At 43.8% G+C, this 27811-nt stretch overlaps 15 pseudogenes; all 15 read right to left on the bottom strand.

Moving 5' to 3' along the window:
* Positions 1-1320: 1320 nt before the first annotated feature.
* On the bottom strand, positions 1321-1584 carry LOC130286999 (U2 spliceosomal RNA; annotated as a pseudogene).
* A 1480-nt stretch (positions 1585-3064) lies between these two features.
* Positions 3065-3329, bottom strand: LOC130289632 (U2 spliceosomal RNA; annotated as a pseudogene).
* A 1471-nt stretch (positions 3330-4800) lies between these two features.
* On the bottom strand, positions 4801-5064 carry LOC130289620 (U2 spliceosomal RNA; annotated as a pseudogene).
* A 1480-nt stretch (positions 5065-6544) lies between these two features.
* LOC130286998 (U2 spliceosomal RNA) lies at positions 6545-6808 on the bottom strand (annotated as a pseudogene).
* A 1475-nt stretch (positions 6809-8283) lies between these two features.
* Positions 8284-8547, bottom strand: LOC130289619 (U2 spliceosomal RNA; annotated as a pseudogene).
* A 1477-nt stretch (positions 8548-10024) lies between these two features.
* On the bottom strand, positions 10025-10288 carry LOC130290063 (U2 spliceosomal RNA; annotated as a pseudogene).
* Positions 10289-11766: 1478 nt separating this feature from the next.
* On the bottom strand, positions 11767-12030 carry LOC130286997 (U2 spliceosomal RNA; annotated as a pseudogene).
* Positions 12031-13499: 1469 nt separating this feature from the next.
* LOC130290052 (U2 spliceosomal RNA) lies at positions 13500-13763 on the bottom strand (annotated as a pseudogene).
* A 1477-nt stretch (positions 13764-15240) lies between these two features.
* On the bottom strand, positions 15241-15504 carry LOC130289753 (U2 spliceosomal RNA; annotated as a pseudogene).
* A 1481-nt stretch (positions 15505-16985) lies between these two features.
* On the bottom strand, positions 16986-17249 carry LOC130286995 (U2 spliceosomal RNA; annotated as a pseudogene).
* Positions 17250-18738: 1489 nt separating this feature from the next.
* Positions 18739-19000, bottom strand: LOC130288367 (U2 spliceosomal RNA; annotated as a pseudogene).
* Positions 19001-20473: 1473 nt separating this feature from the next.
* On the bottom strand, positions 20474-20737 carry LOC130286994 (U2 spliceosomal RNA; annotated as a pseudogene).
* Positions 20738-22223: 1486 nt separating this feature from the next.
* LOC130286993 (U2 spliceosomal RNA) lies at positions 22224-22487 on the bottom strand (annotated as a pseudogene).
* A 1491-nt stretch (positions 22488-23978) lies between these two features.
* On the bottom strand, positions 23979-24242 carry LOC130286991 (U2 spliceosomal RNA; annotated as a pseudogene).
* A 1486-nt stretch (positions 24243-25728) lies between these two features.
* Positions 25729-25992, bottom strand: LOC130286990 (U2 spliceosomal RNA; annotated as a pseudogene).
* Positions 25993-27811: the final 1819 nt, after the last annotated feature.

Below are 27811 nucleotides of genomic sequence, written 5' to 3'. Positions count from 1 at the left end.
CCCACATCATCACTTAAAAAAAGGACAGGCGACCATTGCACTCTGATGGAGCATTTAGCAATGCAATCCATAGCCTGGCTTTTGCCTGAACCCCCATCACTCCTCCTCTTGCATATAAGACAATATTTCAGATCTGCATATGAAAACAACACGCCTACCTTTGTTGCACATAGCTGCCTGCCTGTCTCTAGTTACCCCACTGGCTGTAGCTGCGTCCCTTCCGACATGGAATAACACCAACTGTAACGATAAACTGAAAATTAACAGTATAAACCTGCATCATTTTGGACTCTGGTATTTGCTGAATCCGGGTGACCTGACAATCGATGGTGGTGCCGCTGGTGATTCTGGCCTTCTTGGAATCTGTTGGGCCTATGTGTTAGCTCACACATCACTTGGGTATCCATGGTAACTACCACAACATGGTCATCTGCAGTTTACATCTAGCCCGTGGCATTGAATGGCATTTTAAAAGTGCTAAGGGTCCTGGTGCAATAATCCTCCCATGAGGATCAGCCTCAACGGCTTTGTAGATTGCACTCATGTCAGCAACTCCATATACATTTTTTTTTCTTCATGCTTCTTTCTTCATCCTTTTTTCTTTCTGTCATTCAGACTTTCATTCATTCGATCTCTCTCACTCACTTGCTTTAACTCATTTGTTCTCACTCACTCACTCACTCACTCAATCACTCACTCACTCATTCACTCTCACTCACTCTCACTCTCTCACTCACTCGCTCACTAAGTCAGTCTCTCTCTCTCTCTCTCTTTTTCTTTTTATATATATTTTTTTCCGTCTTCTTCTTCTTCTTCTTCTTCTTCTTCAGACCCTGTCATAGCACTAATGCCTTTCCAATACCACCAGCAGATGGAGACACTCCATTGCAACATTGGTTGTGAGCAGCAGTTTCTAAAAACAAATGCCTCATGGCGGATTTCCCATCCATCAATGGATGGTAAATTTTGTTTTTATCATTCACTGACCACAGAAACCAATGCATGGTCAAGCAACAGCAATGACACACCCTTGTGTATAGGCATGAGACCCTCATGTCATTTAACAGGATTCAGCACCACCCACAAGACAGCTACCTGTCATGTCATGTCAAACCTGCACAGGTGTGCTAGATTATTATTATTTAGTTTTATTTTATTTTTTTACACCAATCAGTGTGCAAACATGGTCATTAAAACGCTAAATGAATAGACGTTCATAAACCAGTCAGTGCAACTCATCATTTTGGTCTCCAATTCTCAAACTCAAATTCTCACCCACGGAGGATTAAATGAGAATCTTTCTTGTTTAACACTGGAATGGGGTGGTGCACTGTTCACTACCCGAAGATACTGCCACATCGGGTCAATGCATAGGGCGACAGAAGCAAGCTTCCAAATCAGCTCCCTTTCTCAAAAATCCATTTAATTTATGGTCCCCAGATAGGGAACGTATGTATCAGTATGTGCTCACAAGTCACCCAAGTGCAAGTATTCACACAAAAAAAAACGTGCCTCAGGATGCGATCTGTCGCAAGATCCTTTCTTTTTTTACACTTGATCTAAGCCAAAAGGCCTAGAGGGGATAACCGGGAAAGGGGTGGACCCAACCATGTCCCCTTCATGAGCACTCACATTACTCATAGGAATGGAAGGAAGGCTGGCAGCCAACCAGCCTCCCATACACTTTCTGGGTGGGTGGCAGTCAGCCACCCATACATACATACAGCACAGGCTAAACCCACATCATCACTTAAAAAAAGGACAGGCGACCATTGCACTCTGATGGAGCATTTAGCAATGCAATCCATAGCCTGGCTTTTGCCTGAACCCCCATCACTCCTCCTCTTGCATATAAGACAATATTTCAGATCTGCATATGAAAACAACACGCCTACCTTTGTTGCACATAGCTGCCTGCCTGTCTCTAGTTACCCCACTGGCTGTAGCTGCGTCCCTTCCGACATGGAATAACACCAACTGTAACGATAAACTGAAAATTAACAGTATAAACCTGCATCATTTTGGACTCTGGTATTTGCTGAATCCGGGTGACCTGACAATCGATGGTGGTGCCGCTGGTGATTCTGGCCTTCTTGGAATCTGTTGGGCCTATGTGTTAGCTCACACATCACTTGGGTATCCATGGTAACTACCACAACATGGTCATCTGCAGTTTACATCTAGCCCGTGGCATTGAATGGCATTTTAAAAGTGCTAAGGGTCCTGGTGCAATAATCCTCCCATGAGGATCAGCCTCAACGGCTTTGTAGATTGCACTCATGTCAGCAACTCCATATACATTTTTTTTTCTTCATGCTTCTTTCTTCATCCTTTTTTCTTTCTGTCATTCAGACTTTCATTCATTCGATCTCTCTCACTCACTTGCTTTAACTCATTTGTTCTCACTCACTCACTCACTCACTCACTCAATCACTCACTCACTCATTCACTCTCACTCACTCTCACTCTCTCACTCACTCGCTCACTAAGTCAGTCTCTCTCTCTCTCTCTCTTTTTCTTTTTATATATATTTTTTTCCGTCTTCTTCTTCTTCTTCTTCTTCTTCTTCTTCAGACCCTGTCATAGCACTAATGCCTTTCCAATACCACCAGCAGATGGAGACACTCCATTGCAACATTGGTTGTGAGCAGCAGTTTCTAAAAACAAATGCCTCATGGCGGATTTCCCATCCATCAATGGATGGTAAATTTTGTTTTTATCATTCACTGACCACAGAAACCAATGCATGGTCAAGCAACAGCAATGACACACCCTTGTGTATAGGCATGAGACCCTCATGTCATTTAACAGGATTCAGCACCACCCACAAGACAGCTACCTGTCATGTCATGTCAAACCTGCACAGGTGTGCTAGATTATTATTATTTAGTTTTATTTTATTTTTTTACACCAATCAGTGTGCAAACATGGTCATTAAAACGCTAAATGAATAGACGTTCATAAACCAGTCAGTGCAACTCATCATTTTGGTCTCCAATTCTCAAACTCAAATTCTCACCCACGGAGGATTAAATGAGAATCTTTCTTGTTTAACACTGGAATGGGGTGGTGCACTGTTCACTACCCGAAGATACTGCCACATCGGGTCAATGCATAGGGCGACAGAAGCAAGCTTCCAAATCAGCTCCCTTTCTCAAAAATCCATTTAATTTATGGTCCCCAGATAGGGAACGTATGTATAAGTATGTGCTCACAAGTCACCCAAGTGCAAGTATTCACACAAAAAAAAAACGTGCCTCAGGATGCGATCTGTCGCAAGATCCTTTCTTTTTTTGCACTTGATCTAAGCCAAAAGGCCTAGAGGGGATAACCGGGAAAGGGGTGGACCCAACCATGTCCCCTTCATGAGCACTCACATTACTCATAGGAATGGAAGGAAGGCTGGCAGCCAACCAGCCTCCCATACACTTTCTGGGTGGGTGGCAGTCAGCCACCCATACATACATACAGCACAGGCTAAACCCACATCATCACTTAAAAAAAGGACAGGCGACCATTGCACTCTGATGGAGCATTTAGCAATGCAATCCATAGCCTGGCTTTTGCCTGAACCCCCATCACTCCTCCTCTTGCATATAAGACAATATTTCAGATCTGCATATGAAAACAACACGCCTACCTTTGTTGCACATAGCTGCCTGCCTGTCTCTAGTTACCCCACTGGCTGTAGCTGCGTCCCTTCCGACATGGAATAACACCAACTGTAACGATAAACTGAAAATTAACAGTATAAACCTGCATCATTTTGGACTCTGGTATTTGCTGAATCCGGGTGACCTGACAATCGATGGTGGTGCCGCTGGTGATTCTGGCCTTCTTGGAATCTGTTGGGCCTATGTGTTAGCTCACACATCACTTGGGTATCCATGGTAACTACCACAACATGGTCATCTGCAGTTTACATCTAGCCCGTGGCATTGAATGGCATTTTAAAAGTGCTAAGGGTCCTGGTGCAATAATCCTCCCATGAGGATCAGCCTCAACGGCTTTGTAGATTGCACTCATGTCAGCAACTCCATATACATTTTTTTTTCTTCATGCTTCTTTCTTCATCCTTTTTTCTTTCTGTCATTCAGACTTTCATTCATTCGATCTCTCTCACTCACTTGCTTTAACTCATTTGTTCTCACTCACTCACTCACTCACTCAATCACTGACTCACTCATTCACTCTCACTCACTCTCACTCTCTCACTCACTCGCTCACTAAGTCAGTCTCTCTCTCTCTCTCTTTTTCTTTTTATATATATTTTTTTCCGTCTTCTTCTTCTTCTTCTTCTTCTTCTTCAGACCCTGTCATAGCACTAATGCCTTTCCAATACCACCAGCAGATGGAGACACTCCATTGCAACATTGGTTGTGAGCAGCAGTTTCTAAAAACAAATGCCTCATGGCGGATTTCCCATCCATCAATGGATGGTAAATTTTGTTTTTATCATTCACTGACCACAGAAACCAATGCATGGTCAAGCAACAGCAATGACACACCCTTGTGTATAGGCATGAGACCCTCATGTCATTTAACAGGATTCAGCACCACCCACAAGACAGCTACCTGTCATGTCATGTCAAACCTGCACAGGTGTGCTAGATTATTATTATTTAGTTTTATTTTATTTTTTTACACCAATCAGTGTGCAAACATGGTCATTAAAACGCTAAATGAATAGACGTTCATAAACCAGTCAGTGCAACTCATCATTTTGGTCTCCAATTCTCAAACTCAAATTCTCACCCACGGAGGATTAAATGAGAATCTTTCTTGTTTAACACTGGAATGGGGTGGTGCACTGTTCACTACCCGAAGATACTGCCACATCGGGTCAATGCATAGGGCGACAGAAGCAAGCTTCCAAATCAGCTCCCTTTCTCAAAAATCCATTTAATTTATGGTCCCCAGATAGGGAACGTATGTATCAGTATGTGCTCACAAGTCACCCAAGTGCAAGTATTCACACAAAAAAAAACGTGCCTCAGGATGCGATCAGTCGCAAGATCCTTTCTTTTTTTGCACTTGATCTAAGCCAAAAGGCCTAGAGGGGATAACCGGGAAAGGGGTGGACCCAACCATGTCCCCTTCATGAGCACTCACATTACTCATAGGAATGGAAGGAAGGCTGGCAGCCAACCAGCCTCCCATACACTTTCTGGGTGGGTGGCAGTCAGCCACCCATACATACATACAGCACAGGCTAAACCCACATCATCACTTAAAAAAAGGACAGGCGACCATTGCACTCTGATGGAGCATTTAGCAATGCAATCCATAGCCTGGCTTTTGCCTGAACCCCCATCACTCCTCCTCTTGCATATAAGACAATATTTCAGATCTGCATATGAAAACAACACGCCTACCTTTGTTGCACATAGCTGCCTGCCTGTCTCTAGTTACCCCACTGGCTGTAGCTGCGTCCCTTCCGACATGGAATAACACCAACTGTAACGATAAACTGAAAATTAACAGTATAAACCTGCATCATTTTGGACTCTGGTATTTGCTGAATCCGGGTGACCTGACAATCGATGGTGGTGCCGCTGGTGATTCTGGCCTTCTTGGAATCTGTTGGGCCTATGTGTTAGCTCACACATCACTTGGGTATCCATGGTAACTACCACAACATGGTCATCTGCAGTTTACATCTAGCCCGTGGCATTGAATGGCATTTTAAAAGTGCTAAGGGTCCTGGTGCAATAATCCTCCCATGAGGATCAGCCTCAACGGCTTTGTAGATTGCACTCATGTCAGCAACTCCATATACATTTTTTTTTCTTCATGCTTCTTTCTTCATCCTTTTTTCTTTCTGTCATTCAGACTTTCATTCATTCGATCTCTCTCACTCACTTGCTTTAACTCATTTGTTCTCACTCACTCACTCACTCACTCACTCAATCACTCACTCACTCATTCACTCTCACTCACTCTCACTCTCTCACTCACTCGCTCACTAAGTCAGTCTCTCTCTCTCTCTCTCTTTTTCTTTTTATATATATTTTTTTCCGTCTTCTTCTTCTTCTTCTTCTTCTTCTTCTTCAGACCCTGTCATAGCACTAATGCCTTTCCAATACCACCAGCAGATGGAGACACTCCATTGCAACATTGGTTGTGAGCAGCAGTTTCTAAAAACAAATGCCTCATGGCGGATTTCCCATCCATCAATGGATGGTAAATTTTGTTTTTATCATTCACTGACCACAGAAACCAATGCATGGTCAAGCAACAGCAATGACACACCCTTGTGTATAGGCATGAGACCCTCATGTCATTTAACAGGATTCAGCACCACCCACAAGACAGCTACCTGTCATGTCATGTCAAACCTGCACAGGTGTGCTAGATTATTATTATTTAGTTTTATTTTATTTTTTTACACCAATCAGTGTGCAAACATGGTCATTAAAACGCTAAATGAATAGACGTTCATAAACCAGTCAGTGCAACTCATCATTTTGGTCTCCAATTCTCAAACTCAAATTCTCACCCACGGAGGATTAAATGAGAATCTTTCTTGTTTAACACTGGAATGGGGTGGTGCACTGTTCACTACCCGAAGATACTGCCACATCGGGTCAATGCATAGGGCGACAGAAGCAAGCTTCCAAATCAGCTCCCTTTCTCAAAAATCCATTTAATTTATGGTCCCCAGATAGGGAACGTATGTATCAGTATGTGCTCACAAGTCACCCAAGTGCAAGTATTCACACAAAAAAAAACGTGCCTCAGGATGCGATCTGTCGCAAGATCCTTTCTTTTTTTACACTTGATCTAAGCCAAAAGGCCTAGAGGGGATAACCGGGAAAGGGGTGGACCCAACCATGTCCCCTTCATGAGCACTCACATTACTCATAGGAATGGAAGGAAGGCTGGCAGCCAACCAGCCTCCCATACACTTTCTGGGTGGGTGGCAGTCAGCCACCCATACATACATACAGCACAGGCTAAACCCACATCATCACTTAAAAAAAGGACAGGCGACCATTGCACTCTGATGGAGCATTTAGCAATGCAATCCATAGCCTGGCTTTTGCCTGAACCCCCATCACTCCTCCTCTTGCATATAAGACAATATTTCAGATCTGCATATGAAAACAACACGCCTACCTTTGTTGCACATAGCTGCCTGCCTGTCTCTAGTTACCCCACTGGCTGTAGCTGCGTCCCTTCCGACATGGAATAACACCAACTGTAACGATAAACTGAAAATTAACAGTATAAACCTGCATCATTTTGGACTCTGGTATTTGCTGAATCCGGGTGACCTGACAATCGATGGTGGTGCCGCTGGTGATTCTGGCCTTCTTGGAATCTGTTGGGCCTATGTGTTAGCTCACACATCACTTGGGTATCCATGGTAACTACCACAACATGGTCATCTGCAGTTTACATCTAGCCCGTGGCATTGAATGGCATTTTAAAAGTGCTAAGGGTCCTGGTGCAATAATCCTCCCATGAGGATCAGCCTCAACGGCTTTGTAGATTGCACTCATGTCAGCAACTCCATATACATTTTTTTTTCTTCATGCTTCTTTCTTCATCCTTTTTTCTTTCTGTCATTCAGACTTTCATTCATTCGATCTCTCTCACTCACTTGCTTTAACTCATTTGTTCTCACTCACTCACTCACTCACTCAATCACTCACTCACTCATTCACTCTCACTCACTCTCACTCTCTCACTCACTCGCTCACTAAGTCAGTCTCTCTCTCTCTCTTTTTCTTTTTATATATATTTTTTTCCGTCTTCTTCTTCTTCTTCTTCTTCTTCTTCTTCTTCAGACCCTGTCATAGCACTAATGCCTTTCCAATACCACCAGCAGATGGAGACACTCCATTGCAACATTGGTTGTGAGCAGCAGTTTCTAAAAACAAATGCCTCATGGCGGATTTCCCATCCATCAATGGATGGTAAATTTTGTTTTTATCATTCACTGACCACAGAAACCAATGCATGGTCAAGCAACAGCAATGACACACCCTTGTGTATAGGCATGAGACCCTCATGTCATTTAACAGGATTCAGCACCACCCACAAGACAGCTACCTGTCATGTCATGTCAAACCTGCACAGGTGTGCTAGATTATTATTATTTAGTTTTATTTTATTTTTTTACACCAATCAGTGTGCAAACATGGTCATTAAAACGCTAAATGAATAGACGTTCATAAACCAGTCAGTGCAACTCATCATTTTGGTCTCCAATTCTCAAACTCAAATTCTCACCCACGGAGGATTAAATGAGAATCTTTCTTGTTTAACACTGGAATGGGGTGGTGCACTGTTCACTACCCGAAGATACTGCCACATCGGGTCAATGCATAGGGCGACAGAAGCAAGCTTCCAAATCAGCTCCCTTTCTCAAAAATCCATTTAATTTATGGTCCCCAGATAGGGAACGTATGTATCAGTATGTGCTCACAAGTCACCCAAGTGCAAGTATTCACACAAAAAAAAACGTGCCTCAGGATGCGATCAGTCGCAAGATCCTTTCTTTTTTTGCACTTGATCTAAGCCAAAAGGCCTAGAGGGGATAACCGGGAAAGGGGTGGACCCAACCATGTCCCCTTCATGAGCACTCACATTACTCATAGGAATGGAAGGAAGGCTGGCAGCCAACCAGCCTCCCATACACTTTCTGGGTGGGTGGCAGTCAGCCACCCATACATACATACAGCACAGGCTAAACCCACATCATCACTTAAAAAAAGGACAGGCGACCATTGCACTCTGATGGAGCATTTAGCAATGCAATCCATAGCCTGGCTTTTGCCTGAACCCCCATCACTCCTCCTCTTGCATATAAGACAATATTTCAGATCTGCATATGAAAACAACACGCCTACCTTTGTTGCACATAGCTGCCTGCCTGTCTCTAGTTACCCCACTGGCTGTAGCTGCGTCCCTTCCGACATGGAATAACACCAACTGTAACGATAAACTGAAAATTAACAGTATAAACCTGCATCATTTTGGACTCTGGTATTTGCTGAATCCGGGTGACCTGACAATCGATGGTGGTGCCGCTGGTGATTCTGGCCTTCTTGGAATCTGTTGGGCCTATGTGTTAGCTCACACATCACTTGGGTATCCATGGTAACTACCACAACATGGTCATCTGCAGTTTACATCTAGCCCGTGGCATTGAATGGCATTTTAAAAGTGCTAAGGGTCCTGGTGCAATAATCCTCCCATGAGGATCAGCCTCAACGGCTTTGTAGATTGCACTCATGTCAGCAACTCCATATACATTTTTTTTTCTTCATGCTTCTTTCTTCATCCTTTTTTCTTTCTGTCATTCAGACTTTCATTCATTCGATCTCTCTCACTCACTTGCTTTAACTCATTTGTTCTCACTCACTCACTCACTCACTCACTCAATCACTCACTCACTCATTCACTCTCACTCACTCTCACTCTCTCACTCACTCGCTCACTAAGTCAGTCTCTCTCTCTCTCTCTCTTTTTCTTTTTATATATATTTTTTTCCGTCTTCTTCTTCTTCTTCTTCTTCTTCTTCAGACCCTGTCATAGCACTAATGCCTTTCCAATACCACCAGCAGATGGAGACACTCCATTGCAACATTGGTTGTGAGCAGCAGTTTCTAAAAACAAATGCCTCATGGCGGATTTCCCATCCATCAATGGATGGTAAATTTTGTTTTTATCATTCACTGACCACAGAAACCAATGCATGGTCAAGCAACAGCAATGACACACCCTTGTGTATAGGCATGAGACCCTCATGTCATTTAACAGGATTCAGCACCACCCACAAGACAGCTACCTGTCATGTCATGTCAAACCTGCACAGGTGTGCTAGATTATTATTATTTAGTTTTATTTTATTTTTTTACACCAATCAGTGTGCAAACATGGTCATTAAAACGCTAAATGAATAGACGTTCATAAACCAGTCAGTGCAACTCATCATTTTGGTCTCCAATTCTCAAACTCAAATTCTCACCCACGGAGGATTAAATGAGAATCTTTCTTGTTTAACACTGGAATGGGGTGGTGCACTGTTCACTACCCGAAGATACTGCCACATCGGGTCAATGCATAGGGCGACAGAAGCAAGCTTCCAAATCAGCTCCCTTTCTCAAAAATCCATTTAATTTATGGTCCCCAGATAGGGAACGTATGTATCAGTATGTGCTCACAAGTCACCCAAGTGCAAGTATTCGCACAAAAAAAAACGTGCCTCAGGATGCGATCTGTCGCAAGATCCTTTCTTTTTTTACACTTGATCTAAGCCAAAAGGCCTAGAGGGGATAACCGGGAAAGGGGTGGACCCAACCATGTCCCCTTCATGAGCACTCACATTACTCATAGGAATGGAAGGAAGGCTGGCAGCCAACCAGCCTCCCATACACTTTCTGGGTGGGTGGCAGTCAGCCACCCATACATACATACAGCACAGGCTAAACCCACATCATCACTTAAAAAAAGGACAGGCGACCATTGCACTCTGATGGAGCATTTAGCAATGCAATCCATAGCCTGGCTTTTGCCTGAACCCCCATCACTCCTCCTCTTGCATATAAGACAATATTTCAGATCTGCATATGAAAACAACACGCCTACCTTTGTTGCACATAGCTGCCTGCCTGTCTCTAGTTACCCCACTGGCTGTAGCTGCGTCCCTTCCGACATGGAATAACACCAACTGTAACGATAAACTGAAAATTAACAGTATAAACCTGCATCATTTTGGACTCTGGTATTTGCTGAATCCGGGTGACCTGACAATCGATGGTGGTGCCGCTGGTGATTCTGGCCTTCTTGGAATCTGTTGGGCCTATGTGTTAGCTCACACATCACTTGGGTATCCATGGTAACTACCACAACATGGTCATCTGCAGTTTACATCTAGCCCGTGGCATTGAATGGCATTTTAAAAGTGCTAAGGGTCCTGGTGCAATAATCCTCCCATGAGGATCAGCCTCAACGGCTTTGTAGATTGCACTCATGTCAGCAACTCCATATACATTTTTTTTTCTTCATGCTTCTTTCTTCATCCTTTTTTCTTTCTGTCATTCAGACTTTCATTCATTCGATCTCTCTCACTCACTTGCTTTAACTCATTTGTTCTCACTCACTCACTCACTCACTCAATCACTCACTCACTCATTCACTCTCACTCACTCTCACTCTCTCACTCACTCGCTCACTAAGTCAGTCTCTCTCTCTCTCTTTTTCTTTTTATATATATTTTTTTCCGTCTTCTTCTTCTTCTTCTTCTTCTTCTTCTTCTTCTTCAGACCCTGTCATAGCACTAATGCCTTTCCAATACCACCAGCAGATGGAGACACTCCATTGCAACATTGGTTGTGAGCAGCAGTTTCTAAAAACAAATGCCTCATGGCGGATTTCCCATCCATCAATGGATGGTAAATTTTGTTTTTATCATTCACTGACCACAGAAACCAATGCATGGTCAAGCAACAGCAATGACACACCCTTGTGTATAGGCATGAGACCCTCATGTCATTTAACAGGATTCAGCACCACCCACAAGACAGCTACCTGTCATGTCATGTCAAACCTGCACAGGTGTGCTAGATTATTATTATTTAGTTTTATTTAATTTTTTTACACCAATCAGTGTGCAAACATGGTCATTAAAACGCTAAATGAATAGACGTTCATAAACCAGTCAGTGCAACTCATCATTTTGGTCTCCAATTCTCAAACTCAAATTCTCACCCACGGAGGATTAAATGAGAATCTTTCTTGTTTAACACTGGAATGGGGTGGTGCACTGTTCACTACCCGAAGATACTGCCACATCGGGTCAATGCATAGGGCGACAGAAGCAAGCTTCCAAATCAGCTCCCTTTCTCAAAAATCCATTTAATTTATGGTCCCCAGATAGGGAACGTATGTATCAGTATGTGCTCACAAGTCACCCAAGTGCAAGTATTCACACAAAAAAAAACGTGCCTCAGGATGCGATCTGTCGCAAGATCCTTTCTTTTTTTACACTTGATCTAAGCCAAAAGGCCTAGAGGGGATAACCGGGAAAGGGGTGGACCCAACCATGTCCCCTTCATGAGCACTCACATTACTCATAGGAATGGAAGGAAGGCTGGCAGCCAACCAGCCTCCCATACACTTTCTGGGTGGGTGGCAGTCAGCCACCCATACATACATACAGCACAGGCTAAACCCACATCATCACTTAAAAAAAAGGACAGGCGACCATTGCACTCTGATGGAGCATTTAGCAATGCAATCCATAGCCTGGCTTTTGCCTGAACCCCCATCACTCCTCCTCTTGCATATAAGACAATATTTCAGATCTGCATATGAAAACAACACGCCTACCTTTGTTGCACATAGCTGCCTGCCTGTCTCTAGTTACCCCACTGGCTGTAGCTGCGTCCCTTCCGACATGGAATAACACCAACTGTAACGATAAACTGAAAATTAACAGTATAAACCTGCATCATTTTGGACTCTGGTATTTGCTGAATCCGGGTGACCTGACAATCGATGGTGGTGCCGCTGGTGATTCTGGCCTTCTTGGAATCTGTTGGGCCTATGTGTTAGCTCACACATCACTTGGGTATCCATGGTAACTACCACAACATGGTCATCTGCAGTTTACATCTAGCCCGTGGCATTGAATGGCATTTTAAAAGTGCTAAGGGTCCTGGTGCAATAATCCTCCCATGAGGATCAGCCTCAACGGCTTTGTAGATTGCACTCATGTCAGCAACTCCATATACATTTTTTTTTCTTCATGCTTCTTTCTTCATCCTTTTTTCTTTCTGTCATTCAGACTTTCATTCATTCGATCTCTCTCACTCACTTGCTTTAACTCATTTGTTCTCACTCACTCACTCACTCACTCACTCAATCACTCACTCACTCATTCACTCTCACTCACTCTCACTCTCTCACTCACTCGCTCACTAAGTCAGTCTCTCTCTCTCTCTCTCTTTTTCTTTTTATATATATTTTTTTCCGTCTTCTTCTTCTTCTTCTTCAGACCCTGTCATAGCACTAATGCCTTTCCAATACCACCAGCAGATGGAGACACTCCATTGCAACATTGGTTGTGAGCAGCAGTTTCTAAAAACAAATGCCTCATGGCGGATTTCCCATCCATCAATGGATGGTAAATTTTGTTTTTATCATTCACTGACCACAGAAACCAATGCATGGTCAAGCAACAGCAATGACACACCCTTGTGTATAGGCATGAGACCCTCATGTCATTTAACAGGATTCAGCACCACCCACAAGACAGCTACCTGTCATGTCATGTCAAACCTGCACAGGTGTGCTAGATTATTATTATTTAGTTTTATTTTATTTTTTTACACCAATCAGTGTGCAAACATGGTCATTAAAACGCTAAATGAATAGACGTTCATAAACCAGTCAGTGCAACTCATCATTTTGGTCTCCAATTCTCAAACTCAAATTCTCACCCACGGAGGATTAAATGAGAATCTTTCTTGTTTAACACTGGAATGGGGTGGTGCACTGTTCACTACCCGAAGATACTGCCACATCGGGTCAATGCATAGGGCGACAGAAGCAAGCTTCCAAATCAGCTCCCTTTCTCAAAAATCCATTTAATTTATGGTCCCCAGATAGGGAACGTATGTATCAGTATGTGCTCACAAGTCACCCAAGTGCAAGTATTCGCACAAAAAAAAACGTGCCTCAGGATGCGATCTGTCGCAAGATCCTTTCTTTTTTTACACTTGATCTAAGCCAAAAGGCCTAGAGGGGATAACCGGGAAAGGGGTGGACCCAACCATGTCCCCTTCATGAGCACTCACATTACTCATAGGAATGGAAGGAAGGCTGGCAGCCAACCAGCCTCCCATACACTTTCTGGGTGGGTGGCAGTCAGCCACCCATACATACATACAGCACAGGCTAAACCCACATCATCACTTAAAAAAAGGACAGGCGACCATTGCACTCTGATGGAGCATTTAGCAATGCAATCCATAGCCTGGCTTTTGCCTGAACCCCCATCACTCCTCCTCTTGCATATAAGACAATATTTCAGATCTGCATATGAAAACAACACGCCTACCTTTGTTGCACATAGCTGCCTGCCTGTCTCTAGTTACCCCACTGGCTGTAGCTGCGTCCCTTCCGACATGGAATAACACCAACTGTAACGATAAACTGAAAATTAACAGTATAAACCTGCATCATTTTGGACTCTGGTATTTGCTGAATCCGGGTGACCTGACAATCGATGGTGGTGCCGCTGGTGATTCTGGCCTTCTTGGAATCTGTTGGGCCTATGTGTTAGCTCACACATCACTTGGGTATCTATGGTAACTACCACAACATGGTCATCTGCAGTTTACATCTAGCCCGTGGCATTGAATGGCATTTTAAAAGTGCTAAGGGTCCTGGTGCAATAATCCTCCCATGAGGATCAGCCTCAACGGCTTTGTAGATTGCACTCATGTCAGCAACTCCATATACATTTTTTTTTCTTCATGCTTCTTTCTTCATCCTTTTTTCTTTCTGTCATTCAGACTTTCATTCATTCGATCTCTCTCACTCACTTGCTTTAACTCATTTGTTCTCACTCACTCACTCACTCACTCACTCAATCACTCACTCACTCATTCACTCTCACTCACTCTCACTCTCTCACTCACTCGCTCACTAAGTCAGTCTCTCTCTCTCTCTCTCTTTTTCTTTTTATATATATTTTTTTCCGTCTTCTTCTTCTTCTTCTTCTTCTTCTTCAGACCCTGTCATAGCACTAATGCCTTTCCAATACCACCAGCAGATGGAGACACTCCATTGCAACATTGGTTGTGAGCAGCAGTTTCTAAAAACAAATGCCTCATGGCGGATTTCCCATCCATCAATGGATGGTAAATTTTGTTTTTATCATTCACTGACCACAGAAACCAATGCATGGTCAAGCAACAGCAATGACACACCCTTGTGTATAGGCATGAGACCCTCATGTCATTTAACAGGATTCAGCACCACCCACAAGACAGCTACCTGTCATGTCATGTCAAACCTGCACAGGTGTGCTAGATTATTATTATTTAGTTTTATTTTATTTTTTTACACCAATCAGTGTGCAAACATGGTCATTAAAACGCTAAATGAATAGACGTTCATAAACCAGTCAGTGCAACTCATCATTTTGGTCTCCAATTCTCAAACTCAAATTCTCACCCACGGAGGATTAAATGAGAATCTTTCTTGTTTAACACTGGAATGGGGTGGTGCACTGTTCACTACCCGAAGATACTGCCACATTGGGTCAATGCATAGGGCGACAGAAGCAAGCTTCCAAATCAGCTCCCTTTCTCAAAAATCCATTTAATTTATGGTCCCCAGATAGGGAACGTATGTATCAGTATGTGCTCACAAGTCACCCAAGTGCAAGTATTCACACAAAAAAAAACGTGCCTCAGGATGCGATCTGTCGCAAGATCCTTTCTTTTTTTACACTTGATCTAAGCCAAAAGGCCTAGAGGGGATAACCGGGAAAGGGGTGGACCCAACCATGTCCCCTTCATGAGCACTCACATTACTCATAGGAATGGAAGGAAGGCTGGCAGCCAACCAGCCTCCCATACACTTTCTGGGTGGGTGGCAGTCAGCCACCCATACATACATACAGCACAGGCTAAACCACATCATCACTTAAAAAAAGGACAGGCGACCATTGCACTCTGATGGAGCATTTAGCAATGCAATCCATAGCCTGGCTTTTGCCTGAACCCCCATCACTCCTCCTCTTGCATATAAGACAATATTTCAGATCTGCATATGAAAACAACACGCCTACCTTTGTTGCACATAGCTGCCTGCCTGTCTCTAGTTACCCCACTGGCTGTAGCTGCGTCCCTTCCGACATGGAATAACACCAACTGTAACGATAAACTGAAAATTAACAGTATAAACCTGCATCATTTTGGACTCTGGTATTTGCTGAATCCGGGTGACCTGACAATCGATGGTGGTGCCGCTGGTGATTCTGGCCTTCTTGGAATCTGTTGGGCCTATGTGTTAGCTCACACATCACTTGGGTATCCATGGTAACTACCACAACATGGTCATCTGCAGTTTACATCTAGCCCGTGGCATTGAATGGCATTTTAAAAGTGCTAAGGGTCCTGGTGCAATAATCCTCCCATGAGGATCAGCCTCAACGGCTTTGTAGATTGCACTCATGTCAGCAACTCCATATACATTTTTTTTTCTTCATGCTTCTTTCTTCATCCTTTTTTCTTTCTGTCATTCAGACTTTCATTCATTCGATCTCTCTCACTCACTTGCTTTAACTCATTTGTTCTCACTCACTCACTCACTCACTCAATCACTCACTCACTCATTCACTCTCACTCACTCTCACTCTCTCACTCACTCGCTCACTAAGTCAGTCTCTCTCTCTCTCTCTCTTTTTCTTTTTATATATATTTTTTTCCGTCTTCTTCTTCTTCTTCTTCTTCTTCTTCTTCTTCTTCAGACCCTGTCATAGCACTAATGCCTTTCCAATACCACCAGCAGATGGAGACACTCCATTGCAACATTGGTTGTGAGCAGCAGTTTCTAAAAACAAATGCCTCATGGCGGATTTCCCATCCATCAATGGATGGTAAATTTTGTTTTTATCATTCACTGACCACAGAAACCAATGCATGGTCAAGCAACAGCAATGACACACCCTTGTGTATAGGCATGAGACCCTCATGTCATTTAACAGGATTCAGCACCACCCACAAGACAGCTACCTGTCATGTCATGTCAAACCTGCACAGGTGTGCTAGATTATTATTATTTAGTTTTATTTTATTTTTTTACACCAATCAGTGTGCAAACATGGTCATTAAAACGCTAAATGAATAGACGTTCATAAACCAGTCAGTGCAACTCATCATTTTGGTCTCCAATTCTCAAACTCAAATTCTCACCCACGGAGGATTAAATGAGAATCTTTCTTGTTTAACACTGGAATGGGGTGGTGCACTGTTCACTACCCGAAGATACTGCCACATCGGGTCAATGCATAGGGCGACAGAAGCAAGCTTCCAAATCAGCTCCCTTTCTCAAAAATCCATTTAATTTATGGTCCCCAGATAGGGAACGTATGTATCAGTATGTGCTCACAAGTCACCCAAGTGCAAGTATTCACACAAAAAAAAACGTGCCTCAGGATGCGATCTGTCGCAAGATCCTTTCTTTTTTTACACTTGATCTAAGCCAAAAGGCCTAGAGGGGATAACCGGGAAAGGGGTGGACCCAACCATGTCCCCTTCATGAGCACTCACATTACTCATAGGAATGGAAGGAAGGCTGGCAGCCAACCAGCCTCCCATACACTTTCTGGGTGGGTGGCAGTCAGCCACCCATACATACATACAGCACAGGCTAAACCCACATCATCACTTAAAAAAAGGACAGGCGACCATTGCACTCTGATGGAGCATTTAGCAATGCAATCCATAGCCTGGCTTTTGCCTGAACCCCCATCACTCCTCCTCTTGCATATAAGACAATATTTCAGATCTGCATATGAAAACAACACGCCTACCTTTGTTGCACATAGCTGCCTGCCTGTCTCTAGTTACCCCACTGGCTGTAGCTGCGTCCCTTCCGACATGGAATAACACCAACTGTAACGATAAACTGAAAATTAACAGTATAAACCTGCATCATTTTGGACTCTGGTATTTGCTGAATCCGGGTGACCTGACAATCGATGGTGGTGCCGCTGGTGATTCTGGCCTTCTTGGAATCTGTTGGGCCTATGTGTTAGCTCACACATCACTTGGGTATCCATGGTAACTACCACAACATGGTCATCTGCAGTTTACATCTAGCCCGTGGCATTGAATGGCATTTTAAAAGTGCTAAGGGTCCTGGTGCAATAATCCTCCCATGAGGATCAGCCTCAACGGCTTTGTAGATTGCACTCATGTCAGCAACTCCATATACATTTTTTTTTCTTCATGCTTCTTTCTTCATCCTTTTTTCTTTCTGTCATTCAGACTTTCATTCATTCGATCTCTCTCACTCACTTGCTTTAACTCATTTGTTCTCACTCACTCACTCACTCACTCACTCAATCACTCACTCACTCATTCACTCTCACTCACTCTCACTCTCTCACTCACTCGCTCACTAAGTCAGTCTCTCTCTCTCTCTCTCTTTTTCTTTTTATATATATTTTTTTCCGTCTTCTTCTTCTTCTTCTTCTTCTTCTTCTTCTTCTTCTTCAGACCCTGTCATAGCACTAATGCCTTTCCAATACCACCAGCAGATGGAGACACTCCATTGCAACATTGGTTGTGAGCAGCAGTTTCTAAAAACAAATGCCTCATGGCGGATTTCCCATCCATCAATGGATGGTAAATTTTGTTTTTATCATTCACTGACCACAGAAACCAATGCATGGTCAAGCAACAGCAATGACACACCCTTGTGTATAGGCATGAGACCCTCATGTCATTTAACAGGATTCAGCACCACCCGCAAGACAGCTACCTGTCATGTCATGTCAAACCTGCACAGGTGTGCTAGATTATTATTATTTAGTTTTATTTTATTTTTTTACACCAATCAGTGTGCAAACATGGTCATTAAAACGCTAAATGAATAGACGTTCATAAACCAGTCAGTGCAACTCATCATTTTGGTCTCCAATTCTCAAACTCAAATTCTCACCCACGGAGGATTAAATGAGAATCTTTCTTGTTTAACACTGGAATGGGGTGGTGCACTGTTCACTACCCGAAGATACTGCCACATCGGGTCAATGCATAGGGCGACAGAAGCAAGCTTCCAAATCAGCTCCCTTTCTCAAAAATCCATTTAATTTATGGTCCCCAGATAGGGAACGTATGTATCAGTATGTGCTCACAAGTCACCCAAGTGCAAGTATTCACACAAAAAAACGTGCCTCAGGATGCGATCTGTCGCAAGATCCTTTCTTTTTTTACACTTGATCTAAGCCAAAAGGCCTAGAGGGGATAACCGGGAAAGGGGTGGACCCAACCATGTCCCCTTCATGAGCACTCACATTACTCATAGGAATGGAAGGAAGGCTGGCAGCCAACCAGCCTCCCATACACTTTCTGGGTGGGTGGCAGTCAGCCACCCATACATACATACAGCACAGGCTAAACCCACATCATCACTTAAAAAAAGGACAGGCGACCATTGCACTCTGATGGAGCATTTAGCAATGCAATCCATAGCCTGGCTTTTGCCTGAACCCCCATCACTCCTCCTCTTGCATATAAGACAATATTTCAGATCTGCATATGAAAACAACACGCCTACCTTTGTTGCACATAGCTGCCTGCCTGTCTCTAGTTACCCCACTGGCTGTAGCTGCGTCCCTTCCGACATGGAATAACACCAACTGTAACGATAAACTGAAAATTAACAGTATAAACCTGCATCATTTTGGACTCTGGTATTTGCTGAATCCGGGTGACCTGACAATCGATGGTGGTGCCGCTGGTGATTCTGGCCTTCTTGGAATCTGTTGGGCCTATGTGTTAGCTCACACATCACTTGGGTATCCATGGTAACTACCACAACATGGTCATCTGCAGTTTACATCTAGCCCGTGGCATTGAATGGCATTTTAAAAGTGCTAAGGGTCCTGGTGCAATAATCCTCCCATGAGGATCAGCCTCAACGGCTTTGTAGATTGCACTCATGTCAGCAACTCCATATACATTTTTTTTTCTTCATGCTTCTTTCTTCATCCTTTTTTCTTTCTGTCATTCAGACTTTCATTCATTCGATCTCTCTCACTCACTTGCTTTAACTCATTTGTTCTCACTCACTCACTCACTCACTCAATCACTCACTCACTCATTCACTCTCACTCACTCTCACTCTCTCACTCACTCGCTCACTAAGTCAGTCTCTCTCTCTCTCTCTCTTTTTCTTTTTATATATATTTTTTTCCGTCTTCTTCTTCTTCTTCTTCTTCTTCTTCAGACCCTGTCATAGCACTAATGCCTTTCCAATACCACCAGCAGATGGAGACACTCCATTGCAACATTGGTTGTGAGCAGCAGTTTCTAAAAACAAATGCCTCATGGCGGATTTCCCATCCATCAATGGATGGTAAATTTTGTTTTTATCATTCACTGACCACAGAAACCAATGCATGGTCAAGCAACAGCAATGACACACCCTTGTGTATAGGCATGAGACCCTCATGTCATTTAACAGGATTCAGCACCACCCACAAGACAGCTACCTGTCATGTCATGTCAAACCTGCACAGGTGTGCTAGATTATTATTATTTAGTTTTATTTTATTTTTTTACACCAATCAGTGTGCAAACATGGTCATTAAAACGCTAAATGAATAGACGTTCATAAACCAGTCAGTGCAACTCATCATTTTGGTCTCCAATTCTCAAACTCAAATTCTCACCCACGGAGGATTAAATGAGAATCTTTCTTGTTTAACACTGGAATGGGGTGGTGCACTGTTCACTACCCGAAGATACTGCCACATCGGGTCAATGCATAGGGCGACAGAAGCAAGCTTCCAAATCAGCTCCCTTTCTCAAAAATCCATTTAATTTATGGTCCCCAGATAGGGAACGTATGTATCAGTATGTGCTCACAAGTCACCCAAGTGCAAGTATTCACACAAAAAAAAACGTGCCTCAGGATGCGATCTGTCGCAAGATCCTTTCTTTTTTTACACTTGATCTAAGCCAAAAGGCCTAGAGGGGATAACCGGGAAAGGGGTGGACCCAACCATGTCCCCTTCATGAGCACTCACATTACTCATAGGAATGGAAGGAAGGCTGGCAGCCAACCAGCCTCCCATACACTTTCTGGGTGGGTGGCAGTCAGCCACCCATACATACATACAGCACAGGCTAAACCCACATCATCACTTAAAAAAAGGACAGGCGACCATTGCACTCTGATGGAGCATTTAGCAATGCAATCCATAGCCTGGCTTTTGCCTGAACCCCCATCACTCCTCCTCTTGCATATAAGACAATATTTCAGATCTGCATATGAAAACAACACGCCTACCTTTGTTGCACATAGCTGCCTGCCTGTCTCTAGTTACCCCACTGGCTGTAGCTGCGTCCCTTCCGACATGGAATAACACCAACTGTAACGATAAACTGAAAATTAACAGTATAAACCTGCATCATTTTGGACTCTGGTATTTGCTGAATCCGGGTGACCTGACAATCGATGGTGGTGCCGCTGGTGATTCTGGCCTTCTTGGAATCTGTTGGGCCTATGTGTTAGCTCACACATCACTTGGGTATCCATGGTAACTACCACAACATGGTCATCTGCAGTTTACATCTAGCCCATGGCATTGAATGGCATTTTAAAAGTGCTAAGGGTCCTGGTGCAATAATCCTCCCATGAGGATCAGCCTCAACGGCTTTGTAGATTGCACTCATGTCAGCAACTCCATATACATTTTTTTTTCTTCATGCTTCTTTCTTCATCCTTTTTTCTTTCTGTCATTCAGACTTTCATTCATTCGATCTCTCTCACTCACTTGCTTTAACTCATTTGTTCTCACTCACTCACTCACTCACTCACTATATCACTCACTCACTCATTCACTCTCACTCACTCTCACTCTCTCACTCACTCGCTCACTAAGTCAGTCTCTCTCTCTCTCTCTTTTTTTCTTTTTATATATATTTTTTTCCGTCTTCTTCTTCTTCTTCTTCTTCTTCTTCTTCTTCTTCAGACCCTGTCATAGCACTAATGCCTTTCCAATACCACCAGCAGATGGAGACACTCCATTGCAACATTGGTTGTGAGCAGCAGTTTCTAAAAACAAATGCCTCATGGCGGATTTCCCATCCATCAATGGATGGTAAATTTTGTTTTTATCATTCACTGACCACAGAAACCAATGCATGGTCAAGCAACAGCAATGACACACCCTTGTGTATAGGCATGAGACCCTCATGTCATTTAACAGGATTCAGCACCACCCACAAGACAGCTACCTGTCATGTCATGTCAAACCTGCACAGGTGTGCTAGATTATTATTATTTAGTTTTATTTTATTTTTTTACACCAATCAGTGTGCAAACATGGTCATTAAAACGCTAAATGAATAGACGTTCATAAACCAGTCAGTGCAACTCATCATTTTGGTCTCCAATTCTCAAACTCAAATTCTCACCCACGGAGGATTAAATGAGAATCTTTCTTGTTTAACACTGGAATGGGGTGGTGCACTGTTCACTACCCGAAGATACTGCCACATCGGGTCAATGCATAGGGCGACAGAAGCAAGCTTCCAAATCAGCTCCCTTTCTCAAAAATCCATTTAATTTATGGTCCCCAGATAGGGAACGTATGTATCAGTATGTGCTCACAAGTCACCCAAGTGCAAGTATTCACACAAAAAAAAACGTGCCTCAGGATGCGATCTGTCGCAAGATCCTTTCTTTTTTTACACTTGATCTAAGCCAAAAGGCCTAGAGGGGATAACCGGGAAAGGGGTGGACCCAACCATGTCCCCTTCATGAGCACTCACATTACTCATAGGAATGGAAGGAAGGCTGGCAGCCAACCAGCCTCCCATACACTTTCTGGGTGGGTGGCAGTCAGCCACCCATACATACATACAGCACAGGCTAAACCCACATCATCACTTAAAAAAAGGACAGGCGACCATTGCACTCTGATGGAGCATTTAGCAATGCAATCCATAGCCTGGCTTTTGCCTGAACCCCCATCACTCCTCCTCTTGCATATAAGACAATATTTCAGATCTGCATATGAAAACAACACGCCTACCTTTGTTGCACATAGCTGCCTGCCTGTCTCTAGTTACCCCACTGGCTGTAGCTGCGTCCCTTCCGACATGGAATAACACCAACTGTAACGATAAACTGAAAATTAACAGTATAAACCTGCATCATTTTGGACTCTGGTATTTGCTGAATCCGGGTGACCTGACAATCGATGGTGGTGCCGCTGGTGATTCTGGCCTTCTTGGAATCTGTTGGGCCTATGTGTTAGCTCACACATCACTTGGGTATCCATGGTAACTACCACAACATGGTCATCTGCAGTTTACATCTAGCCCGTGGCATTGAATGGCATTTTAAAAGTGCTAAGGGTCCTGGTGCAATAATCCTCCCATGAGGATCAGCCTCAACGGCTTTGTAGATTGCACTCATGTCAGCAACTCCATATACATTTTTTTTTCTTCATGCTTCTTTCTTCATCCTTTTTTCTTTCTGTCATTCAGACTTTCATTCATTCGATCTCTCTCACTCACTTGCTTTAACTCATTTGTTCTCACTCACTCACTCACTCACTCAATCACTCACTCACTCATTCACTCTCACTCACTCTCACTCTCTCACTCACTCGCTCACTAAGTCAGTCTCTCTCTCTCTCTCTCTTTTTCTTTTTATATATATTTTTTTCCGTCTTCTTCTTCTTCTTCTTCTTCTTCTTCTTCTTCTTCTTCTTCTTCAGACCCTGTCATAGCACTAATGCCTTTCCAATACCACCAGCAGATGGAGACACTCCATTGCAACATTGGTTGTGAGCAGCAGTTTCTAAAAACAAATGCCTCATGGCGGATTTCCCATCCATCAATGGATGGTAAATTTTGTTTTTATCATTCACTGACCACAGAAACCAATGCATGGTCAAGCAACAGCAATGACACACCCTTGTGTATAGGCATGAGACCCTCATGTCATTTAACAGGATTCAGCACCACCCACAAGACAGCTACCTGTCATGTCATGTCAAACCTGCACAGGTGTGCTAGATTATTATTATTTAGTTTTATTTTATTTTTTTACACCAATCAGTGTGCAAACATGGTCATTAAAACGCTAAATGAATAGACGTTCATAAACCAGTCAGTGCAACTCATCATTTTGGTCTCCAATTCTCAAACTCAAATTCTCACCCACGGAGGATTAAATGAGAATCTTTCTTGTTTAACACTGGAATGGGGTGGTGCACTGTTCACTACCCGAAGATACTGCCACATCGGGTCAATGCATAGGGCGACAGAAGCAAGCTTCCAAATCAGCTCCCTTTCTCAAAAATCCATTTAATTTATGGTCCCCAGATAGGGAACGTATGTATCAGTATGTGCTCACAAGTCACCCAAGTGCAAGTATTCACACAAAAAAAAACGTGCCTCAGGATGCGATCTGTCGCAAGATCCTTTCTTTTTTTACACTTGATCTAAGCCAAAAGGCCTAGAGGGGATAACCGGGAAAGGGGTGGACCCAACCATGTCCCCTTCATGAGCACTCACATTACTCATAGGAATGGAAGGAAGGCTGGCAGCCAACCAGCCTCCCATACACTTTCTGGGTGGGTGGCAGTCAGCCACCCATACATACATACAGCACAGGCTAAACCCACATCATCACTTAAAAAAAGGACAGGCGACCATTGCACTCTGATGGAGCATTTAGCAATGCAATCCATAGCCTGGCTTTTGCCTGAACCCCCATCACTCCTCCTCTTGCATATAAGACAATATTTCAGATCTGCATATGAAAACAACACGCCTACCTTTGTTGCACATAGCTGCCTGCCTGTCTCTAGTTACCCCACTGGCTGTAGCTGCGTCCCTTCCGACATGGAATAACACCAACTGTAACGATAAACTGAAAATTAACAGTATAAACCTGCATCATTTTGGACTCTGGTATTTGCTGAATCCGGGTGACCTGACAATCGATGGTGGTGCCGCTGGTGATTCTGGCCTTCTTGGAATCTGTTGGGCCTATGTGTTAGCTCACACATCACTTGGGTATCCATGGTAACTACCACAACATGGTCATCTGCAGTTTACATCTAGCCCGTGGCATTGAATGGCATTTTAAAAGTGCTAAGGGTCCTGGTGCAATAATCCTCCCATGAGGATCAGCCTCAACGGCTTTGTAGATTGCACTCATGTCAGCAACTCCATATACATTTTTTTTTCTTCATGCTTCTTTCTTCATCCTTTTTTCTTTCTGTCATTCAGACTTTCATTCATTCGATCTCTCTCACTCACTTGCTTTAACTCATTTGTTCTCACTCACTCACTCACTCACTCAATCACTCACTCACTCATTCACTCTCACTCACTCTCACTCTCTCACTCACTCGCTCACTAAGTCAGTCTCTCTCGCTCTCTCTTTTTCTTTTTATATATATTTTTTTCCGTCTTCTTCTTCTTCTTCTTCTTCTTCTTCTTCTTCTTCTTCTTCAGACCCTGTCATAGCACTAATGCCTTTCCAATACCACCAGCAGATGGAGACACTCCATTGCAACATTGGTTGTGAGCAGCAGTTTCTAAAAACAAATGCCTCATGGCGGATTTCCCATCCATCAATGGATGGTAAATTTTGTTTTTATCATTCACTGACCACAGAAACCAATGCATGGTCAAGCAACAGCAATGACACACCCTTGTGTATAGGCATGAGACCCTCATGTCATTTAACAGGATTCAGCACCACCCACAAGACAGCTACCTGTCATGTCATGTCAAACCTGCACAGGTGTGCTAGATTATTATTATTTAGTTTTATTTTATTTTTTTACACCAATCAGTGTGCAAACATGGTCATTAAAACGCTAAATGAATAGACGTTCATAAACCAGTCAGTGCAACTCATCATTTTGGTCTCCAATTCTCAAACTCAAATTCTCACCCACGGAGGATTAAATGAGAATCTTTCTTGTTTAACACTGGAATGGGGTGGTGCACTGTTCACTACCCGAAGATACTGCCACATCGGGTCAATGCATAGGGCGACAGAAGCAAGCTTCCAAATCAGCTCCCTTTCTCAAAAATCCATTTAATTTATGGTCCCCAGATAGGGAACGTATGTATCAGTATGTGCTCACAAGTCACCCAAGTGCAAGTATTCACACAAAAAAAAACGTGCCTCAGGATGCGATCTGTCGCAAGATCCTTTCTTTTTTTACACTTGATCTAAGCCAAAAGGCCTAGAGGGGATAACCGGGAAAGGGGTGGACCCAACCATGTCCCCTTCATGAGCACTCACATTACTCATAGGAATGGAAGGAAGGCTGGCAGCCAACCAGCCTCCCATACACTTTCTGGGTGGGTGGCAGTCAGCCACCCATACATACATACAGCACAGGCTAAACCCACATCATCACTTAAAAAAAGGACAGGCGACCATTGCACTCTGATGGAGCATTTAGCAATGCAATCCATAGCCTGGCTTTTGCCTGAACCCCCATCACTCCTCCTCTTGCATATAAGACAATATTTCAGATCTGCATATGAAAACAACACGCCTACCTTTGTTGCACATAGCTGCCTGCCTGTCTCTAGTTACCCCACTGGCTGTAGCTGCGTCCCTTCCGACATGGAATAACACCAACTGTAACGATAAACTGAAAATTAACAGTATAAACCTGCATCATTTTGGACTCTGGTATTTGCTGAATCTGGGTGACCTGACAATCGATGGTGGTGCCGCTGGTGATTCTGGCCTTCTTGGAATCTGTTGGGCCTATGTGTTAGCTCACACATCACTTGGGTATCCATGGTAACTACCACAACATGGTCATCTGCAGTTTACATCTAGCCCGTGGCATTGAATGGCATTTTAAAAGTGCTAAGGGTCCTGGTGCAATAATCCTCCCATGAGGATCAGCCTCAACGGCTTTGTAGATTGCACTCATGTCAGCAACTCCATATACATTTTTTTTTCTTCATGCTTCTTTCTTCATCCTTTTTTCTTTCTGTCATTCAGACTTTCATTCATTCGATCTCTCTCACTCACTTGCTTTAACTCATTTGTTCTCACTCACTCACTCACTCACTCACTCAATCACTCACTCACTCATTCACTCTCACTCACTCTCACTCTCTCACTCACTCGCTCACTAAGTCAGTCTCTCTCTCTCTCTCTCTCTTTTTCTTTTTATATATATTTTTTTCCGTCTTCTTCTTCTTCTTCTTCTTCTTCTTCAGACCCTGTCATAGCACTAATGCCTTTCCAATACCACCAGCAGATGGAGACACTCCATTGCAACATTGGTTGTGAGCAGCAGTTTCTAAAAACAAATGCCTCATGGCGGATTTCCCATCCATCAATGGATGGTAAATTTTGTTTTTATCATTCACTGACCACAGAAACCAATGCATGGTCAAGCAACAGCAATGACACACCCTTGTGTATAGGCATGAGACCCTCATGTCATTTAACAGGATTCAGCACCACCCACAAGACAGCTACCTGTCATGTCATGTCAAACCTGCACAGGTGTGCTAGTGTTACGCCGAGCGCTCCGGGTCCCCGCTCCTCCCCGGAGCGCTCGCTACACTTCCCTCACTGCAGCGCCCCGGTCGGTTCCACGGACCCGGGGCGCTGCGTTACTACCTCCGGCCGGGATGCGATTCGCGATGCGGGTAGCGCCCGCTCGCGATGCGCACCCCGGCTCCCGTACCTTACTCGCTCCCCGTCAGTTCTGTCCCGGCGCGCGCGGCCCCGCTCCCTAGGGCGCGCGCGCGCCGGGTCTTTGCGATTTAAAGGGCCACTGCACCGCTGATTGGTGCAGTGGTTCCAATTAGTGTTTACACCTGTGCACTTCCCTATATCACCTCACTTCCCCTTCACTCCCTCGCCGGATCTTGTTGCCCTAGTGCCAGTGAAAGCGTTCCTTGTGTGTTCCTTGCCTGTGATTCCAGACCTTCTGCCGTTGCCCCTGACTACGATCCTTGCTGCCTGCCCCGACCTTCTGCTACGTCCGACCTTGCTTCTGTCTACTCCCTTGTACCGCGCCTATCTTCAGCAGCCAGAG

The sequence above is a fragment of the Hyla sarda genome, chromosome 8 (genome assembly GCF_029499605.1).
Source record: "Hyla sarda isolate aHylSar1 chromosome 8, aHylSar1.hap1, whole genome shotgun sequence".
Lineage (NCBI taxonomy): Eukaryota > Metazoa > Chordata > Amphibia > Anura > Hylidae > Hyla > Hyla sarda.
The sequence above is the reverse complement of the archived record's forward strand: the minus strand, read 5'-3'. Positions and strand labels throughout refer to the sequence as shown.